At 33.2% G+C, this 6,612-nt stretch overlaps 1 long non-coding RNA gene across 1 annotated transcript; it reads right to left on the bottom strand.

The window, feature by feature from the left end:
- Positions 1-345: 345 nt before the first annotated feature.
- On the bottom strand, positions 346-1,334 carry LOC107873451. The gene is made up of 2 exons (XR_001675339.2): positions 1,056-1,334; positions 346-584 (listed from the first exon to the last, which is right to left on the bottom strand). It is a non-coding gene; the product is annotated as an uncharacterized LOC107873451 (long non-coding RNA).
- Between the last annotated feature and the right edge of the window lie 5,278 nt (positions 1,335-6,612).

The following is a 6,612-nucleotide window of genomic DNA, read 5'->3' as shown; positions in this document are numbered from 1 at the left end:
CAGCATAGAGAATGATGATGGACCAAACTGATTTGTTTTACGATCACACAACGATAATGCATGCAGGCATTTGCTAATGATTCACCTAGCATCAATGATGGCATTTCATTAGACGACTAACAAGCAATCTTCACAAAGCTACAACAACTTCAATTTAATATTGCCACATGAGCTACACACTACAATGAATACACATATGTAAATTATTTCATCGAGTTAGCTATCTATACCACATTTTCTGTTTCAGTTACCACAACTCATTATCGAATTATCGAATTTGGCAAATATATGGATGCAGATAAATCAAAACAAAGAACAAAGTAAAATAGAGCAAGAAAGCACGAATAATAAAAAGCATAAATGTATAACCAAAAAACGGATATTGGAAATCTAAATACAGTGCCATTAAGACAAAATCACCAGTCAATGTTAAGGAACTTTCAAACTAAAACTTAAACAGCATAAGCCTAAAGACGACAATAGCATAGATAGACCATTGAGAACTGCAGAATGCGGTTCTACTTAGATCTCTGCCTCATCTTTCGGCGCTTCCTCTTCAATCTCCTCATACGCTTCTTCTTCCACTGTAAAAGACCCAAAAAAACAAGAATTTACGAAATTAAACATATAAAATAATGGAATGAGTGAAAATGGAGAAACGCAACAAAAACTGACGAAATTATCATAAATAAATCACGGAATAAGTGAAAACGGAGAAATGTAACCAAAAACGACAAAATTAAGCATACAAAATTACGGAATGAGTGAGAATGGAACAATGTAACCAAAAAAAATGACGAAATTGAACATAAGAATATTGCAGAACGAGTGAAAACGGAGAAATATAACAAAAAATTGAAGAAATAGAGCATAAAAATATTACAGAGTGTGAAAAAATGGAGAAATATAACCAAAATAATACGAAATTAAGAATAAAACAATTAGGGAATGAGTAACAAAGGAGAAATATAACAAAAACTGACAAAATCTAGCATTGAAAAAGACTCTGGAACGAGTGAAACTTGAGAAATTACATGCCAAAAAATTCATGTTACCTTAGCTCTCATTCTGAATTGGTGATAATCAAAGAGCCTTCTTTACTTGTCAGAGCAAATCTGTCAAATAAAAGATGCGGCACTAAATGGGAGGAAAATGATACTAGGGTTTTAGGTGGATTATATAGGAAACCCTAGAGACTTGAGAAATGTGGTTTGGATTTAGTTCTTAGGCCCAATCTCGTGGTTCTGACATCTGAATGAATGGATTTGCAAGAATGACCACGGTAAATAATTGAAAATCTTAACCGATAAGCAAACAACAAAATTGACTTATTGATAGTGTTATCGAATTCATTGTTAGTAAATAAATTAAAATTTTATAGTTAATAATTTATCGGTTTGTGGGTGAACTACTTAATTTTCTACTGAGTAGACTGTTAACTCATTAAGAATTACTATCATACTTTCATTTTTATCCCTAATTATATATATAGGCAAAATATCACAAATCGATAAAATGTAATATATAATTAACAAGCCATGGTTAACTTGCATAATTGCAAAACATAGTTATGCCTTATAATAGGGTGTATAATTCTCCCTCGCTCTCGCCACTCCTCTTCCTCCCTCTTTCTTGCTGCCCCTCTCTCTTTCTGTTGTTACGCTTCTCTTCCTTTTTTTAATACTTCTAGGAACAATTGTATATTTGAATACATTTGTACTTATATTTTATATGATTCATACAACTAGTTTCATACACACTTTCAATATACATTCTGCAAATGTATACGTACAGATTCAATATACATTATGCAAAATGTATATATACAAATATACACTTATTCAACTCTTTCTGTTATAAAATGTATAAATTGACATTGCATATGTATTCATGTACCCCTCTGTTTAAAAATTAATGATCTATTTTCTTTTTTAGTTTGTTTCAAGAATAATGATTTTTTTTAAAACACTTTAATTTCAACTTTTCAAGTGACATGTTTAAGATCAAAAGATTAAAAGACATTTTAATCCATTAGACATAATTTTAATTTAAGACCACAAGACGCAAACAACTTCTTTATTATCTTAAACTTAGTGCCAAAAAAAAATAGGTCTTTTTTTTTAAATGGGGGATTACAACAATATGTATTATAATTATCAATTAAAACATGTACAATTATTGAATTAATATACAACTGTTACATATATGAATATTAATTGAAACATATAATGATTGCTACATATTCCAATTGAAACCAAATACAAATATCTACATATTGATACATATACAACTCTTTCAATTGAAAGAGATATGATTAAACTTAACTATAGATAACTATAGATGGTAATCATTGTAAATATTGACCATGTATTATAGTAATAATTATGGGCTCAAATTTCTTATGTTGTGTGATTTTTCCTTATATTATTTCACATAATTAATCTTAAAACACAATTAGTATTCCACCACTCCTTAAAAATGATAACAGAAATGTCACTCTTTAAAATTGATTAAACCAAAATAAGTCTTCTTGTAAGAAACACATATATGTTAAAATAATTATGCAATATAAGTTCTCTTTATAATTAATCAAATTAATGCAAGTCTATTGTAATGCCCCAAAATCTGATTCCCGGGACGCCACACGGTGCTCCGAACTACAATTAGTCCTGAGCTAACCCTGACTTCCTTCTACAAAATCTGAATCTCAAAATAGGGGAATATGAATGTAAAATCATAATAAATGTGAAAAATTGTCTGAATTATCTGAGTATATCTGAAAATACTAATCTCATCAGTCTGATAAAGCAAATACTGAAAATCTGAATAATGTAACTAAAATCTAAAACTGAATCTAGTAGGCCGACAAGCCTCTACTGACTGAATCTAGAGAGTCACTAGGACAAGTCCCAGCTGACTCAAACTTTCTGAAATGAATATTGAATTATCTACTAATAAACTAGAAATCTGAATAGCTAAGTCCCCGAACTATGAGGACTCACCAACTGTAGAGAGGTAGATGAAATGCTCGGAAATCACTCACACTACTGAGATTGAGCACCTGAACCTACATTATGAGACGGTGTAGCACATAGACGTATATGTAGATCAGTACTTTGGGAATGTACTGAGCATATCGGGGTAAATGCAATAAGTAAACAATATCATCACAATTTATAAAATCATGCATGGTCAAAGTAAATGACTCACATAGGCTTGAGTAATTTGAAACTGAGGATCATAAATCATGAACAATAAAGCATATAATATAAATCTTGTGAGCAATTACATTCAGTTTCAAAATCTGTTCTTTCTGAAAATACTGCATTATCTTGTCAACTGTAAGGGAAATACTTTATCTCAAGACTTTAAGAATAAAAAAAACACAGCTTCCAGAACATATGCTTTTATCTTAAGACTTTAAACCAATAAACTGTTTTAAGAGTAGGGGACTTCTTTTGGGAGGTTCTTCTAACCGACATAAATCATGTGAGCTTTCAGGGAGTCCAACCTCTTACCCACATTGGGAAGTACTGTTCTACCCTTGCCATCAGAATAGAACTTCTTATCTTAAGCGATCACAATCTTAGTCATCCACGTGGAAGTGGGAATAATATTAATCCTATGGGGGTACGTAGTTATGGGGCATGAAACCTTGGTAACATACCCATCTCGGTGCTAAATACTACTCTCATTCTTATGCTTAGGATCTTAGGAAATCCACTTCAAAATAGCACAAGGATTTACAAGAAAACCAATTATGCTCTTTCTTTTTGTTAAATCTCAAGTCATATGAACAATATGGATTCTTTATCTTAGCTTAGGACAAAAAGGTCAAATCTTTATAAAAAATCTAAGAATAATCTTATCATTGGGTGCTCATAGCACAAAAAATCTTGAAATAGCAATCTCTAATTAGGGCTTAATGACCCATGTATTAAACTCATGTCAAAACATCAAAATGTTCATGCTTGATAATGTAAATATTGATAAATCAACTTAAAATCTGAAAATTTCTGCAATATGCAAGAAAATATGAACATAAACATGCAACTCAACTTCTAAATCACTTGAAATCTCATAATCTTATAAATAGCAATATTGGGTATAAATCCTAACTTCATTTTCATGGGAAATCACATAAAATTCAGTAAAAATTTGTAATTAAAATAAATTTTGGGCACAAGGATGAAAGGATTATCCTTGTTGAAAAACCCCACATACCTCAATTGATGGACTAGATGCTAAGACTTGAATATTGGATCCCTATTGATGCTTTGGACATGAATTCTTAGAGTTCTTGAATTGGGAATCCTTAATATTGAATTGCCTTGGAGAATTAATGGAGAAATTGGGTTTTCTTGGAGTGAAAGTTTGAGCTTTAGGGTTTTCTTTTGAGAGAGAATTGATGAAATAAGCATAAAGTGCTTTGGAATATGCTTAATGATGTGTTTTACACGAACTGGGGCCTTGGGGTTTGACCAAAATGCCCCTATTAAAGTTTGAATTAAAATTGAAAAAACAACCAAAAATCTCAATTTACTAGGCCACCGCAACGTGCCTCTATTGCGGTGGCTCACTGGAAAAGAACGAGTGGGAACTGGGCGTTCTCTGCGACGTGCCACAATTGTGGTGCCCCTTTGAATTACTATTTTGGCTACTAGAGTGATACGCCAATATCGTGTAGGCTCACTGGAAATTTCCAAATGTGAAATGGGACTCCTCCGCAATGCGTCATGATTGCGGAGTCTCACTGGAATTTGACAATTGTGATTTTACACTTCCCTGCGATGCGCTATGGGCGCAAATCACAGTTTTTTATGACTGAAACTTAAAATAGCTATTACTTCTTCCTTGGTTGTTGTATATAGGCTAATCTTATATCGTTGAAAAACTAATTCAATTTCCTACGCATTGGAGGGTCTAAAATTAGAAAACTGCATATGTATGGAAAGTCATTCTTTCTTGAAGCTAACTCTTGATATGCTAGTTGTCAAAATGAGTTAAGAAAAGTATGGGGTATTACAATATCTCCCCTTTGGAAACATTCATCCTCGAATATTGCTAGTTAGACTAAGAATACTGAAGAATCTGAGGATATATGATAGCATGCACAACTGAAATAAATTGCAAAACTAAATCTAAATCATTATGAGCTTCTGATTAATTCTATGAGTGTATGAACTTACATGAGGACAAGTATATAGCTGAATCTATGATTAGAATAGAACTAAATTAAGGAAGAGTATTAACTTCGGCTAAATCTGAGTTTGTGGTGAAGAGGCGAGGGTACTTGGCTCACATATCTTCTTCTATTTCCCAATTAGTGCCCTCAACAGACTGATTCCGCCAAAGAACTTTGACTAAGGGAACTTCTTTGTTCCTTAGTCTACAGATGATCTAAAATCTCGACTGGAATCTCTTCGTAAGAAAGGCTATTCTAAATATCTAAATTTTCTAAAGAAACTACAACAGTGGAGTTGCTGATGCACTTCTTAAGCATAAAGATGTGGAATACAGGATGAACAACTGACAAGTCTGCGAGTAACTCAAGCTCATAAGCCACTTTCCCAATATGACTCAGAATTCTATAAGGGCCAACATACCAGGGACTAAGCTTCCTTTTTTTGCCAAATCTCTTCACCCCTTTCATGGGTGAAATTTTCAAATATAGTAAATCAACAACCTCAAACTTGAGGTACTTTCTTCTCACATCTACATATGATTTCTGACGACTCTAGGCTGTTTTCAATCTTTCTCAAATCAACTTAACTTTCTCCATAGCATCAAACACTACAGCGGGACCAAGCAAAACAACATCACCCACTTCAAACCAACCTATAGGCGATCTACATCTCCTCCTATAAAGATCCTCAAATGGGGCTATCTGAATGCTGGAATAGTAACTGTTATTATAAGAGAACTCAATCAATGACAAATGCTTATACCAACTACCTTTGAAATCAAGAGCACATTCCCTCAACATATCTTTTAGAGTTTTGATAGTCCTCTCTGCTTGACTATCTTTCTGAGGGTGTAAAGCTAAACTAAGATGGACTTGGGTAAAAGATCCTTCTGAAAAGCTCTCTAAAACTAAGAAGTGAACTGAGTACCCCTAGCTGAAATGATAGATAAGGGAACTCCATGCAGTCTGACTGAACTCCATGCAGTCTGACTAACTCTCTGATGTACAACTTAACATAATCTTCAGCTATGTAAGACGTGTGAACTGGCAAACACACCATCTCTCTTTTGAGAGAAAACCTAACCAACTCCTTCTGTTTGACCAAACTAGAATCTTTTTCTTGCTTCTTTTTCACTTTCAAAACTTGAGAAGATTCGGTACTACTCTAAATCCAAACATTCCCTTCATTTGAATCAACCAACCTAACACCCAATCTATCCAAATAATGAACTTCCCGAGCTAACTCTGTCTTATTATTCTCCTTATGAGGAACACTGTCTATAGACAATCTACTAAGGGTGTCTGACACTATATTAGCCTTGCTCGGATGATAAAACACACTCATATCATAATCCTTCAACAATTCTAACCACCACCTCTGACGAAAATTCAAATCCCTCTGAGTAAACATATACTGCAAACTTTTG

This window comes from Capsicum annuum, chromosome 6 (assembly GCF_002878395.1).
Source record: "Capsicum annuum cultivar UCD-10X-F1 chromosome 6, UCD10Xv1.1, whole genome shotgun sequence".
Taxonomy (NCBI): Eukaryota; Viridiplantae; Streptophyta; class Magnoliopsida; order Solanales; family Solanaceae; genus Capsicum; species Capsicum annuum.
The sequence above is the reverse complement of the archived record's forward strand: the minus strand, read 5'-3'. Positions and strand labels throughout refer to the sequence as shown.